The sequence below is a fragment of the Ranitomeya variabilis genome, chromosome 2 (assembly GCF_051348905.1).
Source record: "Ranitomeya variabilis isolate aRanVar5 chromosome 2, aRanVar5.hap1, whole genome shotgun sequence".
In the NCBI taxonomy this organism is placed as follows: Eukaryota; Metazoa; Chordata; class Amphibia; order Anura; family Dendrobatidae; genus Ranitomeya; species Ranitomeya variabilis.
This window is the reverse complement of record NC_135233.1, coordinates 444,954,479-444,978,925: the sequence shown is the minus strand read 5'-3', so window position 1 is coordinate 444,978,925 and position 24,447 is coordinate 444,954,479. Positions and strand designations below refer to the sequence as shown.

The 24,447-nt window shown below is 43.5% G+C and overlaps 1 long non-coding RNA gene across 1 annotated transcript in view; it reads right to left on the bottom strand.

Moving 5' to 3' along the window:
* Nucleotides 1-24,447, bottom strand: part of LOC143806546 (uncharacterized) — a 119,891-nt gene that overhangs the window by 39,504 nt on the left and 55,940 nt on the right. The window lies entirely within an intron of this gene.

Genomic DNA, 24,447 nt, shown 5'->3' with positions numbered 1-24,447 from the left:
TTTTTACTTCATTTTTGTGAATAATTTTACATTAGGTACAAAATTTTCACAACTTCAAACCCTGAATCAATGAAATCAGGAACAACTACTAAATGCAGAAAATCCACTAACCCTCCTTCATACCTTCTCATTGATTCTATTACAAAAACAAAACAGAAATACTGTATATACCTCAGATCACCGCAGCAGAAGGATCTCCACGATTCATGCCAAAGTCCCAAACCCTTTATTCAGCCGGAGGCACAGATCGCATAGTACAGGTGCATAGAGCTGGCCACCAAATCACTCTGGTCGGAAAACTGCACCTTTATCGTCAGCCTAAAATGGACAGATCCATCAGCCGCAGCTCGCCTGCACTTTCCATTCATCAACACTTGGTTTTGATTTCCAGTATTTCTGATCACTGTAAAGCTTTGTGGACGTGGAGGCTTCATTGGAGCAGAAACTCAAATGTTTTGAATGTTTCAATTATTTGAGGCAGATTATTGATAAAGGTTTTCTCTGAAACAGCGAGGATGTCTCTCTACAAACTTGTTGACTGTTTACAAGAACAATCTGCAACATGTTGAATTTATCACATGAGGCTTCTTTCACACTTCAGTTGTTTGGCGTCAGTCTGCTCCAACATAGTGACGGATCCGTCACAATTGTTGAGAAAACGGTTCCAACGGATCCGGTTTTTTGACGGATCCATTACTTGGGGGTTGTCTGGGAAAAGTATCTACTTTTTGGAGCATGCGCAATTGAAAAAGCGGATTGGGGCGACGGATCCGCCGAAATGACGGTCGCGACGGATCCGTCGCCCATAGGCGGCCATTCTATGGAATGACGGACGCGACGGATCCGCCGCGAACCTTCATTTCGGAGTTGACAAAAAACGTTTCAATGTCCGTCTATGTCTAGACGTCTGCCAAATTTCAACGCATCCGTCGCATGACGGTTGGAACGGACGACCATCCGTCACAATCCGTCGCCAATGCAAGTCTATGGGAAAATAACGGATCCGCCAAAAAAAAAGACGGATCCGTTATTTCAGGAAACTGGCGGTTTTAGACTGACGCCAAACAACTGAAGTGTGAAAGAGGCCTGAGCAAGTAAAAATGCATCAGATTTATTAACTAACAAAACATTCCCCACGGATAGAAGAGCTACATCCTGTATTATACTCCAGAGCTGCACTCACTATTCTGCTGGAGCAGTCACTGTGTACATACATTACATTACTGATCCTGAGTTACATCCTATATTATACTCCAGAGCTGCACTCACTATTCTGCTGGAGCAGTCACTGTGTACATACATTACATTATTGAGCCTGAGTTACATCCTATATTATACTCCAGAGCTGCACTCACTATTCTGCTGGTGCGGTCACTGTGTAAATACATTACATTACTGATCCTGTACTGATCCTGAATTACAGCCTGTATTATACTCCAGAGCTGCACTCACTAATCTGCTGGTGAAGTCACTGTGTACATACATTACATTACTGATCCCGAGTTACATCCTGTATTATACCACAGAGCTGCACTCACTATTCTGCTGGTGCTGTCACTGTGTACATACCTTACATTACTGATCCTGAGTTACATCCTGCATTATACTCCAGAGCTGCACTCACTGTTCTGCTGGTTCAGTCACTGTGTACATACCTTACATTACTGATCCCGAGTTACATCCTGTATTATACCACAGAGCTGCACTCACTATTCTGCTGGTGCTGTCACTGTGTACATACCTTACATTACTGATCCTGAGTTACATCCTGCATTATACTCCAGAGCTGCACTCACTGTTCTGCTGGTTCAGTCACTGTGTACATACATTACATTACTGATCCTGAGTTACATCCTGTATTATATACTCCAGAGCTGCACTCACTATTCTGCTGGTGCAGTCACTGTGTACATACATTACATTACTGATCCTGAGTTACATCCTGTATTATACTCCAGAGCTGCACTCACTGTTCTGCTGGTTCAGTCACTGTGCACATACATTACATTACTGATCCTGCACTGATCCTGAGTTACATCCTGCATTATACCCCAGAGCTGCACTTACTATTCTGCTGGTTCAGTCACTGTGTACATACATTACATTACTGATCCTGTACTGATCCTGAGTTACATCCTGTATTATACTCCAGAGCTGCACTCATTATTCTGCTGGTGCAGTCACTGTGTACATACATTACATTACTGATCCTGAGTTGCATCCTGTATTATACTCCAGAGCTGCACTCACTATTCTGCTGGTGCAGTCACTGTGTACATACATTACATTACTGATCCTGAGTTACCTCCTGTATTATACGCCAGAGCTGCACTCACTATTCTGCTGGTGCAGTCACTGTGTACATACATTACATTACTGATCCTGAGTTACATCCTGTATTATACTCCAGTGTCTCAAACCCTGAACAATGAAGAATCGCTTTCTGACAAAATAAAGACTTTTAGCTGAATATACATAAAAATAAAAAGTCAATCCTAATTATTCTATCTCCCCCTCCACATTTTATAAGAGCCTCTAGAGCAGATAAGCTAGTTAACCTTTTAAAAAGAACAATTTTACCCTGTAGTTTACCAATGTAAAGATTTTCTATTATTTCTTTAAATATTATCTCACACTGTAAACTCATACAACTTTTAAATCTAAATACAGACATTCAAGTGCAAGGGATCAGCCAATCAGAATGCAAGAAAGTGGCTCCTGATGGGTTGGGCCAAAGATCACTTCCAATCAAGATTATCCTGTCATTGTAGCTCATAACCTGTAGATGTCCCCATTGCTTGTGTCAGTAAAAGTCCTGTGATAGAGGCTGTATGGGAAAATGGCAGATAATTAAGGACAAAAGGTCAAAAACTCCTTCAAGCTATAATCAGTGACTAGTAATTAGAAATGCTGGAATGTGTAATAAAGCGATATCTGTAAAGGTCACCTAAAGATTTAAGACCTAATGGCATCAATAGCTTCCATTATACTAATAGATTATTTGCATCATGTCAATAGGAACAGTAGAAAAGTGCTTAAACCATTCCATATTTCTTGACCGAAAGGTCTTTAATCTTCAGAAGTCAATGCCAGTGCTGGTTAATGCTAATACGTATATGACTGGTCATTTGGTTTCCTATACAGACGTTTAACAATTTGTGTAAATCACATTTCATGACCCTTCATTACCTTCCCAGCGTCGGGAACCCCGATGGCTCAGATAGACAGTAGTTATGTTACCATAGGGTACAGTACTACTGTAGAGAAAAGCTGCCATGTTTTCTAACTTCTGCCTAGATCTCTATAATGAATTAAGAAGCATTCTCTGCTCATGTATTTGGCAGATTACATTTTATTTATTTAAATTTATTTTGTATAAATAAAATTTCACTAAAATTCGTTTTTTTAATTAAGTTGAGAACTTCTTCCAACTGCTGCTGTCCCACCGATTCTGGAACAGTTTTTCTTTTTATTCTGTGCCCTTCCATTCCAAAGTTATGCAATTTTTCATCTTCAAGCAACTAGGCGTATGCAACAAAAGTTCTGTGTGGGTGCGGCTGTGTTTCGATTGGCCAGTGTCAGAGAACAGAAAGCAAACGCCCCCACAGAGCCTCTGTGGATACTTGAAGGAAACATTTGCAGGCATAACTTTGGAACGGAGAGGCACAAAAGAAAAAGAAAAACGGATTCGGAATCAGTGGAGCAACAACATTTTTTCTTAATTTTTCAGTACATTACATAGTAGAATTTTAAAACCGCAAATCATCCAAAGCAAGACCTTGTACAGCTACATTGATAGAAGAATAAAAAAAATAAAATAATGATTCTTCTTGGAAGAAGGAAAGGAAAACACAAAAGGTTCAAAAATTAATATTAGCAGGAATGGGTTAAGAATGTAATCCATTTTTTTTCCTTCGGCTATAACAGTAACGAAGTATCCTAGATTAGATTCACAAAGTTCTACTTGAGTTATCTGAAGCACATTAATACCAATAATGAGCTTCGTGACCTTCTAAGTACACAACTATAATGACTCCAGGTTCATTCCTGTAATTCTGTTTATCTAATGTTGGACTAAATGTATTAAAAAAATGCAGAAAAAGGCGACTCCAGTGTCCTTATATAGAGTCTATTTCAGTAGTAAAATAATGGGAATTAATGAGTGGACCTGCCGCGTTGCTTCCTGCCATAATAATTGAGTAAACCAGATTTAATTATACCAGATCCCCCGATGGAGCGATGAAGTATAAGTTCATTAAAGAAGCAGATAGAGAAGGTTGTGACCTGTTCTGTTAAATTAAATTTTCATGGAAAATGGAGAATCTCCTGATAAAATGAAGAATATTCATAATTATATTAAAAGGGATTGCATAGTAATAAGGGATCGGTGTTCAATGGGCAGCGAACATAGAAGGCCTTCAGGGGGTCAATATTCTGCCGAGAAACGCAAGGGACGCTATGTGGCAGCAAGATTTTTTATTTTTCAATCCAAAAGGGTTAAGAGTAGAAATAAGAAAACAAACTAACAAATCTAATTACAAATTTTCCCCAAAACTTTGGGTTTATACACAATTTTTCAAAAAACTCTGGCTGCCATTTTACTTGATTCCTTATAGGACAAGGACAGAGTTTAAAAATAATAAGCAGTTATACTCACCTGTCCTCTGCCTGCCCCTTGACTGTATTTCTAATGCAGCTCCCCGCTCAGTCCGCTATTCACATTGGATAAATCTTCTCTTGGTCTCGATCTTCATGTGCCTACTAGACCTTACGGAGTAAAGTAGGGCGTGATGTAATGATGAGTCAATGCTGGTGGATTGGATGAGAAGGTGGGAGAAAAGGCGGGAGAGAGGGCGGGAGAGAAGGCGGGAGAAAAGGCGAGAGAGAAGGCAGGAGAAAAGGCGGGAGAGAAGGCGGGAGAAAAGGCGGGAGAGAAGGCGGGAGAGAAGGCGGGAGAGAAGGCGGGAGAGAAGGCGAGAGAGAAGGCGGGAGAAAAGGCGGGAGAAAAGGCGGGAGAAAAGGCAGGAGAAAAGAAAAGCAAGCAGAAAACATGGTGGGGAGCTGTGAAGGGCTTAGAACATGAGTAGAATATTTTTTATCCCCTTCCTGGCTCTGTGTTCATTATAGTTTGGGGCCTCGAGAGATCACAGAGCATAACAAAACATATTTTAGAGGCAGATTCAAGTAAATCTTCCTGAAATCAAAAACATCCATCACCTGTAGGCCCATTCTCGTGAAGGCATCTGAATATATCAGGATCATATTGGCAGTTGCAATGTTGTCCAATGAAGCTGGCCGCTAATGAAGAGGGACCTAGTTTAGGTAAGCCCACAGCTTCCATCCCTTGAGCACTTCGGTCCAAAAGAGCTAACAAAAAGGTTAAGAGGCCATTGCCCCACAGGTCACATTTAGTGTCTCTATATGTAGGACTTTGACCATTTAGGCAGCGGCTATGGCGCTCCGTGAATGGAGGGCCCAGTTAACTCGCCTTTACCACAACTCCATGGACTGGTGAATTTCATTAGACTTCAAAATGTCAGCAAATGTGAGGACAATAGATCAAACAACCCTTCACTTTTCCACAGAAAGAGAAGAAAGCAAACATGGACCATCTCTACACCTAGGATGTAGCTGCTTTAGGGTTCAGGGAGTGAGGTTCACTTAATGTTAGCTTCCAACCATAATTATAGACTTAGAAATGGGTCCTAATTCTTGGGACCCTCAGCAATCCCAAGAATGGTCCTCTGCAGAGCTCTGTTTTGAACAGAGAGAAGAGCTGCACGTTTGACCTCCGCGCCATTTATCGTTTATGGGTCTACTGAAATTTTGCAGCACATGAATGAGTATGGGATGGAAACACATCTGTATATAGAGGATCCCTCGTAAAGCAGCTACATTCCAATATAACTGGTGCCCGAGCTGCTCCCTCCTGTGCGGCCTCCGTACTCGTACTGTACACTAATCAATGGAAATAAATGAGGAGAATTACACTGGTTATGCTTTATTTAGATGTCCCGATTTCAGGACCCGTGTCCGGACATTGATGGATTAAGTACTTTGTAAAGTCAAAATAAGTCACAACTAATGAGCCGTACAACTTCATTAACTCCCCTCGTAGAAGCGAGCGCTGCGGCGGGTGGTAGGAATATAATGGGCTGTGAATTAATGCTGGATACTAGGGAAATATTCTGCAGTTATTCCTACTGGATACGCGGACGGCTCATAGAAGCACATTCCCAATTTCTTTAGAAAACCACATGCGGACTAAAAATACCAAATGGAACAGGTAACCCAGTACACTGTCCAGTCACATCGTCACCTGAAATACTCTGTGCTGCTAGGACCCCGCAATGAAGAAAGGGAATACGGTAATGGGAGGAGAGGGCAGGGGCCACGCTCGTCTATGCAGCTCGGATGACAGTGAAAGAGGAATCGGCATCCCAAGCTTTTACTCCATATTCCATCCATGTCAGACTCTGCTGTTTTAGTCCGGAAGATATTCCACTGCAAAGTCTTTGTAAGCTGCCGTGCATCTATAATGGGCGAGAGCAGCGCTATAACCAGGCGTATATAGGGCTCAATTCAGGAAAATCCCAGCAGTGATTGTGTGGAGTGGTGTAGCAGTATTTGCTGTCAGATATAGGGGTAACAGAGTGTGACCGATATGTGGAGCCCGGAGCAGCAGCTTGTATTATGTATGAGAGCGCTGTCAATCATCACTGCACTGCACTGACACCGGGGGGACATGTACATAGGATATAGGGAGTGATCGGAGGAGAGCGCAGCCAAGTGCGAAGAAGCTCTGGTTACCGTTATTAGAAACTTTTCACCTCCATCTCATCAGTAATCTGCTGCATTGTTACAATATTCCCACATTCCTAACCCTCCTTAATAAGCCGAGAATCAGAGGTGAGCAATGGGGCGAGAAAGTTCAAACCAAATAAGGACCCTTGTATTAATTCACTATGCACATCCTTTGCTAGCAGTCACGCAAGTGGTGTCCTGTACTGTGCGGGACCTTCTGTTGACTCCACTGCATGCGGTAGACTGTCATACAGTCCAAAAATAAACATACATCTAATTTAAAGGGAATCTGAAGCACATATTTACTTACACACGGCTGTATAGGTGCTTGTCAGCTGATAATAATAACACCTTTATTGTAGAAATCCGATGTGCCAGTCATGAGAAATCTAGTAAAGAAGCCGCATGCTAAGTCAGGCAGGAAGTGCACTGGGGGCGTGTCAATTCACTGCTGACACGCCCCCAAGGAACTGCACTACCAGTCTGATTTAAATACGACTTCTATACTAGATTTCTCATGACTGGCACATCGGATCTCTACAAAAAAGGTGTAATTTTTATTGGCAGACAAGCACCTATTCAGCCGTACCACTACTTCACTATGAAAACCTCCACAGGTCCATAATGTGTGGATGCCGACATTTCCAAACAATTGTCAAAATATCAATGCTATATAATATCTCTACCTCAAGTGTCTAAATAATGGTAGGGCTCATTTCACATCCATTTTTTCTAGGACTTTAATAAATACATAAGGAAAAATGTATTAATGAATGAGCTTGTGACCAATGCACACAGCGCCAACAATAAAAAAAATAATTTTGGTGACACTTTTTCAAGTTTTTTTTTTTTTTTTAAGTAAAAAATAAAAACTATGGAATTTTGTCCTCACCATAATCATTCCGAGCTGCAGAATAAAGCTAAGATTTATGATGCTAAAAATGCAATAAAAACAATAACCCCAAAACAAATAAAGGGAGAGTTTGTGTCTTCAGCTCATCCCACCGTTCTCCAATACAGTATATGTTATGGGGCCATTATAGCACACAACAATAAAGAAGCAATTATTCTCCAAAATAAAAAATAAAAAAGTAATGGGTCTTGGCAGACAAAAATGAAAGAAAAATAAATAATCTGCCCACGAGGGGTTTAATAAATAAGTTAAACCGGTCACAGAAAAGTTACAGTCCGGAGAGTTAGAAGCAGTAAATTAATCTGAAAAAAATTATCTTTTTTATATTTTTTTGAAACAATAGGGTTATGGTGAAACTTTATATTGTCCCACTTGACTTTTTAAATGCCAAAAATGTCTCACAGAGGAGGTGTACAGTATGTGATAATCACTTATAGTAATACCTGTCATGTAGATCATACATGCTGGCGATCGTTAAAGTTGAAAAAACCTTTTTGAAAGTCGAAAATCATGAGCTTTGCTGAACTTTTCACAAATTGAAAGTATTCCAGTGCCAAAAATTGCCATAGAAAATGTGTGAGTAACTGGCTGCACCATGTATGGCTGATGGTGAAATGGAGGAAGAAGACGAAGAGTGCAAGAAAGAGATAATGAGGGTGAGGACCAGGTAGAACTTGTGGATGCAGTCTGGCTACTAGAAAGATTAGGAAGAGGAGGACACATTTGTCCACATCACTGGCTGCCTTATGTGTTGATGCAGACCCGTAGTTCCTAGTCGATTTGTGCAGGGCCGCAGCCACCCATCCCCTCGGTGTGCGGGGCCACAGCCACCCACCCCCTCGGCGTGCGGGGCGGCAGCCACCCAGGGCCTCGGCGTGTGGGGCCGCAGCCACCCACCCCCTCAACGTGTGGGGCAGTAGACACCCAGCGCCTCGGCGTGCGGGGACGAAGCCACCCACCGCCTTGGCGTGCGGGGCCGTAGCCACCCAGCGCCTCGGCGTGCGGGGCCGCAGCCACCCACCCCTTCGGCGAGCGGGGCCATAGCCACCCATCCCCTCGGCGTGCAGGACCGTAGACACCCAGCGCCTCGGTGTGCGGGGCCGTAGACACCCAGCGCCTTGGCGTGCGGGGTCGTAGCCATCCAGGGCCTTGGTGTGCGGAGCCGTAGCCACTTACCGCCTCAGCGTGTGGGGCCGTAGCCACCCACCCCCTTGGCATGCGGGGCCGTAGACACCCAGCGCCTCGGCGTGCGGGGCCGTAGACACCCAGCGCCTCGGCGTGCGGGGCCATAGACACCCAGCGCCTCGGCATGTGGGGCAGCAGCCACCCACCCCTTCGGCGTGCGGGGCCGTTGCCACCCACCCCCTCGGCGTGCAGGACCGTAGACACCCAGCGCCTCGGCGTGCGGGGCCGTAGACACCCAGCGCCTCGGCGTGCGGGGCCGTAGCCATCCAGGGCCTCGGCGTGCGGGGTCGTAGTCACCCACCGCCTCAGCGTGTGAGGCTGTAGCCACCCACCGCCTCAAGTGAGGGGCCGTAACCACCCACCGTCTCAAGTGAGGGGCCGTAACCACCCACCGCCTCAGCGTGCGGGGCCATAGCCACCCACCCCTTCAGCGTGCGGGGCGGTAGCCACCCATCCCCTCAGCCTGCTGAGCCGTAGCCATCTACCTCCATGTCCACATCCAGAGCTTCCAGGCGCTTTTGAACCTCACCCACCAACAGCAGCTGCAGCTTCTCCTGCTCCTAAGTAGTAAATGCAGCACTTCTGCAATGTGCAAAATATATTTTAGTAGATTGGAGTGAAGTAAATTGCATTTTGTTTGAAGTCTCCAGGTTTATCAAATTCCAAAAAATTTGACAAATTCAATTTGCAGCAAATCAATTCCCCCATCTCTAGTAACCACATCCCTTTAAAATGTTAAACAAAAAGTGCATTAGTTACATAAAAGAAAATATTAAAGAAAAATTCCAGTCTGATCATTTACGGCATCATTAATTCATTAATGAAAGTCAGGTGACATTATGGGGGAGCGCAGTTACGCTATACTTGTGTATTTCCCCAGCACAATCCGCAGCTGTCATATTTGTATCACTGTGAGGATAATAAGGTTGGGGGAATTGTTTCTATAGCTACAGACCCATTTTCTCTGTTTTATCCTTATTTAATGCAGAATAAAACAGAGGAAGCGTATTTGATGGATGGAACGATTGGTATAAATTACCAAAGAATTAGAAGTAACACCAAAATTTGCTACAAATATATATATATATATATATATATATATATATATATATTTTTATTACACACACAGTAAATATTAGAGTGTATGTTTTTTCCTCTACGCACTTAAACTGTTGGAGCCGATGAGCGTCCGAGGTTCTCCTGTAGGGAGGGGCAGAAAAAGTGCACCCGAAAGGAAGGGGGGGCCGAAAACGTTCATCAGGGGGAGGGGGGGGGCAGGAAACTTTCTTCAGGCGAAGGGGGGGCAGAAAGTGCTCACCAGAAGGGGCGGGGCAGAAAGCGCTCAACAGAGGAGGGGGACAGAAAGCGCTTACCAGAGGGGGGCAGAAAGTATTCTCCCGAAGGGGGGGCATGTGCTCTCCAGAGGGGGGGCAGGATATGCTCTCCTAAAGTCAGAGCAGGTGCCGAAATGCGCTCTTCCAAGAGGGGGGCAGGATGTGCTATTCCAAGGGGGTGTGGGAGAAGAATGCATTCTCCCAAGGGAAGTGGGGGAGGCAGGATGCGCTCCCGCAGTCCATGAGGAGGGGGGAAAAGAGGTGCGGTCACAAAGGAGGAGGGGGGAGCAGGAAGCACTCTCTCAAATGAGTGGGACTTTATCGCTGGGAAAGCTTCAATTCGCTCTCTTCTACGAGGCAGGGGAGAGATGTAGTGAGGGGCTGGACACGCACTCAGAGGGGGCAGGATGACAACCTACGATTATTTCAGCTAAAGTGTCTTAAACCTAATAAAGTTACCATTAAAGGGAATCTGTCACCCCTTTTTTTCGATTTGAGATAAAAATATGGTTCAATTGTGCATGAGTTCCACATTACAGCAGTACCTTTCATATCCCCCGATTCCCACCTTTGCTGAGAAAATACAGTACATTTGTAATGTCTCCATTTTCGTATGTAAATTACCCCGGTCCGGTCCAATGGGCGGGGCCTATTCGCCGTCTCTTTCCTCGCTCCTCGGCTTTCCCGACATAACAAGATCTGTGAATAGCACAGATCCCGTACAGTTTCTGATCGTGCGCATTGAATTGTCCTATAGAGCCAGCGCAATATGCTTTGCCCAACTGGTCAAAGAATAAAATCACTATTGCGCATGCGCCCGCATTTTTCATTACGTTCTATGCCCCCTTGCATGGCAAGACTTCTGGGGCACAGAATGTAATGTAAAATGCTTTGCCCACTGTTGGGCAAAACATACTGAGCACGCGCGAGAGGCCACTTCAATGCGCAGGTGCTGGAAAACAACGCAAATGCAGGAAAGAAGAAAAATTAATGCGTAAACCAAGGCAGGAGGTGGGAAGAGACTGCGAATAGGCCCCGCCCATCAGACCAGGGTAATTTACATACGAAAACGGAAATATTACAAAGGTATTTTCTCAGCAAAGGTGGGGAATCAGGGGATAGGAAAGGTACTGATGTAATGCAGAGCTCAGGCACAATGTAATATATAAAGCTGAATGTGTGTATGTATGTATGTATGTATGTATGTATGTCCGGGATTGGCATCTGAACCGTCGCAGCTACAGGCACAAAATTTTGCACAGTCACACGTCTGGACCCCGAGAGCGTCATAGGCTATGTTGTGAGGTGAAATTTTAACCCCGCGCTTTCCAATTCACCAAACAATTTTGCCCCTATCTACATAATGGGGAAAAAATGAAAGGAAAAGTGTTGGAGGCAAATTAACAGCTGCCAGATGTGAACAAGGGGAACTTAAAGAATGAGAGCGATGGCGCCAAAGAGTATATACTGTACAGTTGCTAAGGTGGGGCCCCGACATGGGATAATCACCACACCACCACGGGGATATGAACACACACACAAAATGCGCCACACACTACCACGTACTCGAACACATATACCACCCTCAGCGCACATTTCACCACACATACACCAACCTCGCCACATAAAAGTTGAAACACAAAAGTCGCCGCTCAAAACTCGCCACGCGCAAAACTCTCCACATGCAAAACTCGCCACACGTGCAAAACTCACCTCATGGAAAACTCGCCACACGCAAAACTTCCACATGCGGAAAAATTGCCACATGCACAAAAGTTGCAACACATGCAAAAGTTGCCTCAGTAAAACTTGCACATACTCAAAAGGCAGCACACATAAAACTCGCCACGCGCAAAACTCGCCATGCGCAAAACTTGCTGCACACAACTTGCTACACTAACCTGTCACATGCAACTCGACACACAAAAAGTTGCTACACGCATGTCGCCACACAAAACTCATCTCACAAAAGTCGCTACATGCATGTCGCCACACGCAACTCAACACACGAAACTCGCCCTAAAACACACACAAGTCTGGTATTATCCTTCAAAAATAAAAATCTGATTAATAAGCAGACAAACTACAAGAGCAACAAATGTACCATATAGGAATCCAGCAGCTGTCAGTCACATGACCTGTCTATTATGTGTATATGTGAGCTAATATATACTGCCAGGGGGTGGGCTTACTGTTGGCTGGGGATTTATCAGGCTGCCAATTTAGCTTACAAATACTGAGGTAAAAATACTGACCAAATAACGTGTGAACGAGGTCTAATACAGGAGGAGATGACATACAGATATATACTATATACAGGAGGAGATGACACACAGGTATATACTATTTACAGGGGAGATGACACACAGGTATATACTATATACAGGAGGAGATGACACACAGATATATACTATATACAGGAGAGATGACACACAGGTATATACTATATAGAGGAGGAGATGACATACAGGTACATACTACATACAGGAGGAGATGACATACAGGTATATACTATATACAGGAGGAGATGACACACAGGTATATACTATATACAGGAGCAGATTACCTACAGGTATATAGTATATACAGGAGGAGATGACATACAGGTATATGCTATGTATAGGAGGAGATGACATACAGGTATATACCATATACAGGAGGAGATGACACACAGATATATACTATATATAGGAGGAGATGACTTACAGGTATATACTATATACAGGAGGAGATTACATACAGGTATATACTATATATAGGAGGAGATGACATACAGGTATATACTATATACAGGGGAGATGACACGCAGCAGGTATATACTATATACAGGGGAGATGACATACAGGTATATACTATATACAGGAGATGACATACAGGTGTATACTATATATAAGGGAGATGACAAACATGTATATACTGAGGTGAAAATGAGAGGTGTGAGGTGAAAATGAAAAGGTGTGAGTGCAAAATGAGAGGAGTGAGGGAAAATAGTGGAGTGATCGGAAAATGACAGATGTGAGGTCGAAATGACAAGTGTTAGGGGGGAATAAGAGGAGTGAGGGGGAAAATAAGAGGAGTGAGGGGGAAAATGAGAGGTGTGAGGGAGAAAATGAGAGATGTGAGGGGGAAAATGAAAGATGTGATGGGGAAAATGAGAGGCAACGCCGGGCTCTTCAGCTAGTTGAACCATATTTTTATCTCAAATCGAAAAAAAAGGGGTGACGGATTCCCTTTAATAATAAGATATCCAGATTTCTGTCTCCACATCACAGACTATAAATCTTGTATGGACTGATACAGGAGCCTTGTGTCACCCCACTTCACCTGCCTTCTCTTCCACTGTCTATAGGGGGGCACAGGGAGTAGATTAACAACTGTAGGATCAGACTACATTGTGATTGTAGTCTGTAACCATGGAGACAATTATTGTTTTTTAATTGCTGTTCCACTCCATTACTAAGGAATGCCAGTGACTGACTATTGCACATCGTTTAATAAAGAGACTGTACGAGTAGCTGTCTGGGTGACGGCAGATGACAGCTCGCCCTCGCCGCCAGGCAGAAAAGGGACCCACTGCTCATTCTCCGGTTAGATGTTCAAACCATTCTGCTCAGTCAATATGTTGCATTAATGTCCCCGCAGACGTCAAATCACTATTTCTCCAGCTCATGGCATCCTCTGCTGATCTTGTCACCTTCACATTGAGCGTCTGCATCGGCCTTATGGATGCAGTAGGATATCTTGGAATTCCCATCTTACTTTATCTTATCCAAGTAACAGCAGAAGGATGCGGTGGAGGCACAACCTGGGAGGCCATACAAGACACCAGAGTCATCTCCAAGTCAGGGTCACATGCAATTCACCGCCTGTGGGGACCGTAATTTACTTTTCTAGAATATGGTCTTTACAGGGAGCGCAGCTTCACATCAGGGGCTCACCTGAATTACAGAGGTTTACTGCTCCTCACATTGGTGTAATCAACCATAGTCTGTCTGCTGGCAAAAGTCACCGCTCTGGAGAAAAAGAAAAATCACTCCAGATTGTGCCATCCTACAGACTAATAGAAGAATAATCAAGATATACCTCATATCTCAGGAGGGAAACTGTTCTACTTAGATCAATATTCTTGTACATAGGAGCAGTATTATAGTAGTTATATTCTTGTACATAGGAGGCAGTATTAGGGTATGGCTCCACGGTCCGCAGGGGCGGCGGTATCGCCGCAGCGGCGAAGCCGCTCGGCGCTAAGCCCCGCCCCCTTCCTGGGACGCGATGGTGCCGGATGTGTACAGTACACATCCGGGATCATCGCACCCCTCGCCATAGGGCCCTGTGATATGCCTTGCGGGGACGCTGCGTCCCCGCAAGGTGTAAGGACATGCTGCGATCTGAAAAGACGCGCAGCATGTCCGGAGTCGCAGGGCCGCCGCGTGCGGGTTTCCACGCATAGTGGAGACGGGATTTCATAAAATCCCCTCCACTATGCTGGAACATCTGGACGCTGCTTGTTTGACGCTGCAGCGTCAAACAAGCAGCGTTTACTTACCGTGGAAACATACCCTTATAGTAGTTATATTCTTGTACATATGGGCAGTATTATAGTAGTTATATTCTTGTACATAGGGGCAGTATTATAGTAGTTATATTCTTGTACATAGGGGGCAGTATTATAGTAGTTATATTCTTGTACATAGGGGCAGTATTATAGTAGTTATATTCTTGTACATAGAAGCAATATTATAGTAGTTATATTCTTGTACATGGGGGCAGTATTATAGTAGCTCTATTCTTGTATATAGGGGCAGTATTATAGTAGTTATATTCTTGTATATAGGGGCAGTATTATAGTAGTTATATTCTTGTACATAGGAGCAGTATTATAGTAGTTATATTCTTGCACATAGGGGGCAGTATTATAGTAGTTATATTCTTGTACATAGGGGGCAGTATTATAGTAGTTATATTCTTGTACATAGGAGCAGTATTATAGTAGTTATATTCTTGTACATAGGAGTAGTATTATAGTAGTTATATTCTTGTACATAGGAGTAGTATTATAGTAGTTATATTCTTGTACATAGGGGGCAGTATTATAGTAGTTATATTCTTGTACATAGGAGCAGTATTATAGTAGTTATGCTCTTGTACATAGGAGCAGTATTATAGTAGTTATATTCTTGTACATAGGAGCAGTATTATAGTAGTTATATTCTTGTACATAGGGGCAGTATTATAGTAGTTCTATTCTTGTACATAGGGGCAGTATTATAGTATTTATATTCTTGCATATAGGGGCAGTATTATAGTAGTTATATTCTTGTACATAGGGAGTAGTATTATAGTAGTTATATTCTTGTACATAGGAGCAGTATTATAGTAGTTATATTCTTGTACATAGGAGCAGTATTATAGTAGTTATGCTCTTGTACATAGGAGCAGTATTATAGTAGTTATATTCTTGTACATAGGAGCAGTATTATAGTAGTTATATTCTTGTACATAGGAGCAGTATTATAGTAGTTATATTCTTGTACATAGGGAGTAGTATTATAGTAGTTATATTCTTGTACATAGGAGCAGTATTATAGAATTTATATTCTTGTACATAGGAGCAGTATTATAGTAGTTATATTCTTGTACATAGCAGCAGTATTATAGTAGTAATATTTTTGTACATAGGAGGAAGTATTAAAGCAAATATATTATTGTATATATGAGCAGTGAAAAAAAGGGAATTTTCTAAATTTTCTCAAAATATGCCTGTTTTTGCTCAAAAATAACTGGGAAAATTCCTATTTTTTGGCTTTATGTATTGGATACTAATGTTGGACGATATTTCCTGCACTCTAACTCCCATCATTATCAGTAACCGGTAACACTTGCGTCGTTTGCCGCACGTCGCAATGCGTCGTTATGTAGAAAAAACGCATCCTGCAAAGTTGCCCGCAGGATGCGTTTTTTCTCCATAGACTTATACATAGCGACGCATTGCGACGGATTGCCACACGTCGTAACCGTCGAGCGACGGTTGCGTCGTGTTTTGGCGGACCGTCGGCACAAAAAAAAGTTCCATGTAACTTTTTTTGTGCGTCGTGTCCGCCATTTCCGACCGCCCATGAGCGGCCGGAATTCCGCCCCCTTCTCCCTGGACATTACATTGGGGCAGCGGATGCGTTGAAAAACTGCATCCACTGCCCCCCTTGTGCTTAATTAACACACTGTCCGTCGGTACGTCGGGCCGACGGTTTGCGACAGCCCGTACCGATGGACTAGTGTGAAAGTAGCCTCAGTCGACAGTTCACACGTGCGCTGTGATGCCGGATAACATAGCTCTGCATAGGAGATAACAATGTCCAAGTGATACAATTGTGACAACAGAATGAGCACAAATTAGTCACCATTTAAATCCTATTATTTCATGCGACCATGTATTCACCTCCAGACGATGGCAAGCATTGTATGGCAGCACTGCCAGAATACATGCAACCATGAATAATGCATTTTATTATGTTAACCCTTCCCTGACTTGCAAACGAATTCAGCAAAATAGCGTCCGCCCCCTTACTACCTTCGTCCGAATCAAATTACAAACATTATTAAATTAATTTATGTATTTAGGACTAAAAATCTTATTTGTTTCTAATGTATTTTTATTAAAAATGTTGCACTTCTATGACCTCTGTGTTGCACTATGAAAAAAATAGGAGTTAACTGAGAATCTGTCAGTGAGCCTGTAAATTTTTTTATACGTCTGATTTATGACCACATGAAAATGCAAGGAAACAAAGGGCTTGTTAAAGCCAAACAGTGCAACACTTTTAAAGAAACCCAACTGCAAAAATAATTTTACATGCATTTAAGTGAAAAAAAAAAAAAGTAGAAAAATTGTTCCAAAAAGTGGATGAGCCCTTTAAAAAATAAATCTGAAGAATGTGGCTGTGGGGCATTAAAATGATAAAGGTGGAGATTGAATTTTTGGTAATATCCCTTGGATATGTATGGGGGACGACCGAAATTGGAACATAAAGTGTATCGAAAAAAGTTAGAAAAATAAAATAAAAGGATTATCCAGCCGTGATTAAATGTCATTGAAGAAAAGGTTGAGGAATCCGTACAAGATAAAACTCCGTAATGGATTTTTCGATAGCGATTATCAAAGACAAAAGACAGATTTGGCTCAGAATCACACGGACATTACTCTCATTATCCAGAACTTTGCCGATCCGCCGAAAAGGAAACATTTTTCTGATCTGTGAGCCCCGCGCTCAGCCCGTGTTAGTTGTAGAAAATGATGGGAATTAGTGGTTAATGATAAACTTAATACAAATACATTCATTTGATATCAAACAGGCGCTCGCTCCGCTCCTATACGCCGAGATTAAGGGGCATTAAACCCATTACTGACAAGATGAGGCGATAGGCGGAAATTCTCGCCGTGCGCAGCCCATTAGGGCTGGATGAACAGTTCAGATAATGCTCGGACTATCCACTTGGATAATTGTTTTGATAATGACTGCCATCTTGAAGCACTTTATTAGCCTGGGATGAATAAAACGTCAAAATGAATTCTCCTTGAGTGAAGGTTTTTCAAGATTACAATTTTCGATGATACCAAGTCTGACAGCAAGGGGGAACACAGGACATGGCAAGGGTGCAGGGGGCATTAGTGCCGTCCAATATGCTTTACAAAAGCCCAGGTTATACCAGCACAGTCCATATCACAATAAACAAAAGACGCCCAGGTTATATCAGCCGCCCATATATAATTATATACAGGAGATCCTCAGGTTATACCAGCTGTACATATATAATTCCATACAAAAAATGCCCAGGTTATACCAGCACAGTCCATATCACAACAAACAAAAGACGCCCAGGTTATATCAGCCGCCCATATATAATTATATACAGGGGATGCCCGGGTTATATAAGCTGTACATACATAATTATATACAGGAGATACCCAGGTTATACCAGCTGTCCATATATAATTATATATAGGAGATTCCCAGGTTATACCAGCTACACATATATACAGTTATATGAAAAAGTTTGGGCACCCCTATTAATCTTAAGCTTAATGTTTTATAAAAATTGTTTTTTTTTGCAACAGCTATTTCAGTTTCATATATCTAATAACTGATGGACACAGTAATGTTTCTGCCTTGAAATGAGGTTTATTGTACTAACAGAAAATGTGCAATCTGCATTCAAACAAAATTTGACAGGTGCGTAAGTATGGGCACCTCACCAGAAAAGTGATATTAATATTTAGTAGATCCTCCTTTTGCAAAAATAACAGCCTCTAGTCGCTTTTGATGCGTTCCTGGATCCTGGATGAAGGTATTTTTGACCATTCCTGTTTACAAAACAATTCCAGTTCAGTTAAGTTTGATGGTCGCCGAGCATGGACAGCCCTCTTCAAATGATCCCACAGATGTTCAATGATATTCAGGTCTGGGGACTGGGATGGCCATTCCAGAACAGTGTAGTTGTTCCTCTGCATGAATGCCTGAGTAGATTTGGAGCGGTGTTTTGGATCATTGTCTTGCTGAAAGATCCATCCCCTGCGTAACTTCAACTTTGTCACTGATTCATGAACATTATTGTCAAGAATCTGCTGATACTGAGAGGAATCCATGCGTCCCTCAACTTTAACAAGATTCCTGGTGCCGACATTGGCCATACAGCCCCAAAGCATGATGGAACCTCCACCAAATTTTACTGTGGGTAGCAAGTGTTTTTCTTGGAATGCTGTGTTTTTTTGCCGCCATGCATAACGCCTTTTTGTATGACCAAACAACTCAATCTTGGTTTCATCAGTCCACAGGACCTTCTTCCAAAAAGAAATTGGCTTCTCCAAATGTGCTTTTACATACCTCAGCCGACTCTGTTTGTGGCGTGCTTGCAGAAACGGCTTCTTTCGCATCACTCTCCCATACAGCTTCTCCTTGTGCAAAGTGCGTTGAATAGTTGACCGATGCACAGTGACACCATCTGCAGCAAGTTGATGCTGCAGCTCTCTGGAGGTGGTCTGAGGATTGTCCTTGACTGATCTCACCATTCTTCTTCTCTGCCTTCCTGATGTTTTTCTTGGCCTGCCACTTCTGGCCTTAACAAGAACTGTACCTGTGTTCTTCCATTTCCTTACTATGTTCCTCACAGTGGAAATTGACAGGTTAAATCTCTTAGACAGCTTTTTGTATCCTTCCCCTGAACAACTATGTTGAATAATCTTTGTTTTCAGATCATTTGACAGTTGTTTTGAGGAGCCCATGATGCCACTCTTCGGAGGAGATTCAAACAGGAGAACAACTTGCAAGTGGCCACTTTAAGAAGCTTTTCTCATGATTGCATACACCTGGCTATGAAGTTCAAAGCTCAATGAGGCTACAAAACCAAAAAAGTGCTTTAGTAAGTCAGTAAAAAGTAGGTAGGAGTATTTAAAACAAGAAAATGATAAGGTTGTCCATACTTATGCACCTGTCAAATTTTGTTTGAATGCAGAATGCACATTTTCTGTTAGTACAATAAACCTCATTTCAAGGCAGAAACATTACTGTGTCCAACAGTTATTAGATATATGAAACAGAAATAGCTGTTGCAAAAAAAACAATTTTTATAAAACATTAAGCTTAAGATTAATAGGGGTGCCCAAACTTTTTCATATAACTGTAATTCCATACAAAAAATGCCCAGGTTATACCAGCACAGTCCATATCACAATAAACAAAAGACAAACAGGTTATATCAGCCGCCCATATATAATTATATACAGGGGATGCCCGGGTTATATAAGCTGTACATACATAATTATATACAGGAGATACCCAGGTTATACCAGCTGTCCATATATAATTATATACAGGAGATTCCCAGGTTATACCAGCTGTACATATATAATTCCATACAAAAAATGCCCAGGTTATACCAGCACAGTCCATATCACAATAAACAAAAGACGCACAGGTTATATCAGCCGCCCATATATAATTATATACAGGAGACAGGGCCGCCATCAGGGCATTACGGCCGTGACTGGCGTATGGGGCCCGGTGGGCAGAGGGGGCCCGCATCGGGCCCCGTCTCATCTGCCCATCGGGCCCGGGGCCCAGCAGCAGGCTTCAGACAGTACACTGAACCTGTGTCTGAGACTGAATGCGGCAAGCCCGGGGCATGATAAAGACAAGAGGGCAGGATGGGAGACACAGGGGCTTGATGGAGACACAGGGGCAGGAATGTGAGACGGGGCAGGAATGAAAACACAGGGAGCAGGAATGTGAGACACGGGGCAGGAATGTGAGACACAGGGCATGAATGAAAACACGGGCCAGGAATGTGAGACACGGGGCAGGATTGAAAACACAGGGGGCAGGAATGTGAGACACGGGGCAGGAATGCAAACATGGGGCAGAATGTGTGACACGGGGTAGAATGTGTGCCACGGGGGTAGGATGGAGACAAATGGGGCAGGAATATAGGGCAGGATGGAGACAGATGGGGCAGGGATATGGGGCAGGATGGAGACATGGGGTAGGATGGAGACATGGGGCAGGATGGAGACATGGGGCAGGATGGAGACACAGGGCAGGATGGAGACAAATGGGGCAGGAATATAGGGCAGGATGGAGACAGATGGGGCAGGAATATGGGGCAGGATGGAGACAGATGGGGCAGGAATATGGGGCAGGAAGGAGACAGATGGGGCAGGATGGAGACAGATGGGGCAGGATTGATACGATGGAGACAGATGGGGCGGCAGGATCATGGGACAGATGGGTCAGGATCATGGGACAGATAGGGCAGGATCATGGGACAGCTGGGGAGATCATATGGGAGCAGAATGTGAGCACATATGGCTGGAGACAAATGGGGCAGGATGGAGACAGATGGGGCAGGATGGAGACAGATGGGGCAGGGATATGGGGCAGGATGGAGACATGGGGCAGGATGGAGACATGGGGCAGGATGGAGACACAGGGCAGGATGGAGACACATGGCAGGATGGAGACAAATGGGGCAGGAATATAGGGCAGGATGGAGACAGATGGAGCAGAAATATGGGGCAGGATGGAGACAGATGGGGCAGGAATATGGGGCAGGATGGAGACAGATGGGGCAGGGATATGGGGCAAGATGGAGACATGGGGCAGGAATATAGGGCAGGATGGAGACAGATGGGGCAGGAATATGAGGCAGGATGGAGACATGGGGCAGGAATATAGGGCAGGATGGAGACAGATTGGGCAGGAATATGGGGCAGAATGGAGACAGATGGGGCAGGATGGAGACAGATGGGGCAGGATGGAGACAGATGGGGCAGGAATATGGGGCAGGATGGAGACAGATGGGGCAGGGATATGGGGCAGGATGGAGACATGGGGCAGGAATATAGGGCAGGATGGAGACAGATGGGGCAGGATGGAGACAGATGGGGCAGGATGGAGACAGATGGGGCAGGGATATGGGGCAGGATGGAGACATGGGGCAGGAATATAGGGCAGGATGGAGACAGATGGGGCAGGAATATGGGGCAGGATGGAGACAGATGGGGCAGGGATATGGGGCAGGATGGAGACATGGGACAGGATGGAGATACAGGGCAGGGTGGAGACAAATGGGGCAGGAATATAGGGCAGGATGGAGACAGATGGGGCAGGAATATGGGGCAGGATGGAGACAGATGGGGCAGGAATATGGGGCAGGATGGAGACAGCTGGGGCAGGATGGAGACAGATGGGGCAGGATTGATACGATGGAGACAGATGGGGCGGCAGGATCAAGGGACAGATGGGTCAGGATCATGGGACAGATAGGGCAGGATCATGGGACAGATGGGGAGATCATATGGGGGCAGAATGTGAGAACATATGGCTGGAGCCAGGAATGAGATACATGGGCCAGGATGGGGGATATTATTATTACCATAGGGGCTAATTAAGAGATATTATTACTGCAGTGATGTATTTATTTTATTTTTTGAGGATACTGTTTTAAATGGGGGGGCGGTCCTGTTACTGTGTAGAGTGATACTATGTCGCCTTTTTTTCTTCATCTGGTGTATTGTAGAAGTTGTGAAAAAAATTAAGCAATGTGTTCTGCAAGAGGAGCTCTAGATAACTTACACCCAGGAGCTCTGCTAATGCAGCTGTGCTTGTGGTTGTAAAATTACGGGGAATGAAAGGAGTGCAGGGGAATGTCCTGTAGTTACCTTGAGTCGCGGTGATGCGCCCTCTGCTGGATGTCCTCATATGAACTCGAGCCTGGGAATTTTTCCCATGCTCGAGTTCATATGAGGACATCCAGCAGAGGGCACATCACCGTGACTCAAGGTAACTACAGGACATTCCCCTGCTTTCCATTCATTCCCCGGGGTTTTACATCCACGAGCACAACTGCATTAGCAGAGCTCCTGGGTGTAAAATGATTTAGCCCCCTCAGATGGATTTACATCGTTGGACGTTCCAGAACGCTGGAAGGTATGGGACATTGTTGATTTCTTATTTTTCCTTTTTTACAGAACGAGGGTCTTCAGGTGGATTAAGAGAATAATAAAATATTACAACACCCTGTGTCTTTATTTCATTAAAGGACTTTGTAATAATGTGTGTGTGTTTTATTAACCATTTCGTACTATTGGATTAATAATGGATAGGTGTCATAATTGACGCCTCTCCATTATTAATCTGGCTTAATGTCACCTTACAATAGCAAGGTGACATTAACCCTTCATTACCCCATATCCCACCTCTACACGGGAGTGGGAAGAGAGTGGCCAAGTGCCAGAATAGGCGCATCTTCCAGATGTGCCTTTTCTGGGGTGGCTGGGGGCAAATGTTTTTAGCCAGGGGGGGCCAATAACCATGGACCCTCTCTAGGCTATTAATATCCGTCCTCAGTCACTGGCTTTACCACTCTGGCGGAGAAAATTGCGCGGGAGCCACGCCAATTTTTTCCGCTATTTAACCCTTTAACCCCTTAAGCCCCGAGGGTGGTTTGCACGTTAATGACCGGGCCAATTTTTACAATTCTGACCACTGTCCCTTTATGAGGCTATAACTCTGGAACGCTTTGACGGATCTTGGCGATTCTGACACTGTTTTCTCGTGACATATTGTACTTCATGTTAGTGGTAAAATTTATTCTATATAACTTGCGTTTATTTGTGAAAAAAAACGGAAATTTGGCGAAAATTTTGAAAATTTCGCAATTTTCCAACTTTGAATTTTTATGCCCTTAAATCACAGACATATGTCACGCAAAATACTTAATAAGTAACATTTCCCACATGTCTACTTTACATCAGCACAATTTTGGAACCAAAATTTTTTTTGTTAGGGAGTTATAAGGGTTAAAATTTGACCAGAAATTTCTCATTTTTACAACACCATTTTTTTTTAGGGACCACATCTCATTTGAAGTCATTTTGAGGGGTCTATATGATAGAAAATACCCAAGTGTGACACCATTCTAAAAACTGCACCCCTCAAGGTGCTCAAAACCACATTCAAGAAGTTTATTAACCCTTCAGGTGTTTCACATGAATTTTTGGAATGTTTAAATAAAAATGAACATTTAACTTTTTTTCACACAAAATTTATTTCAGCTCCAATTTGTTTTATTTTACCAAGGGTAACAGGAGAAAATGGACCCCAAAAGTTGTTGTACAATTTGTCCTGAGTACGCTGATACCCCATATGTGGGTGTAAACCATTGTTTGGGCGCATGGCAGAGCTTGGAAGGGAAGGAGCGCCATTTGACTTTTTCAATGCAAAATTGACTGGAATTGAGATGGGACGCCATGTTGCGTTTGGAGAGCCCCTGATGTGCCTAAACACTGAAACCCCCTACAAGTGACACCATTTTGGAAAGTAGACCCCCTAAGGAACTTATCTAGATGTGTGTTGAGCACTTTGACCCACCAAGTGCTTCACAGAAGTTTATAATGCAGAGCCGTAAAAATAAAAAATCATATTTTTTCACAAAAATGATCTTTTCGCCCCCAATTTTTTATTTTCCCAAGGGTAAGAGAAGAAATTGGACCCCAAAAAATGTTGTGCAATTTGTCCTGAGTACGCTGATACTCCATATGTGGGTGTAAACCATTGTTTGGGCTGTTATGACCCCAATGGCAGAGGGTCTCAGAAATAATTACTAAGTCTGCAAACACAAAAAACCAGCTCATAGGGCAGTGGTAACTGAGCTGACCAT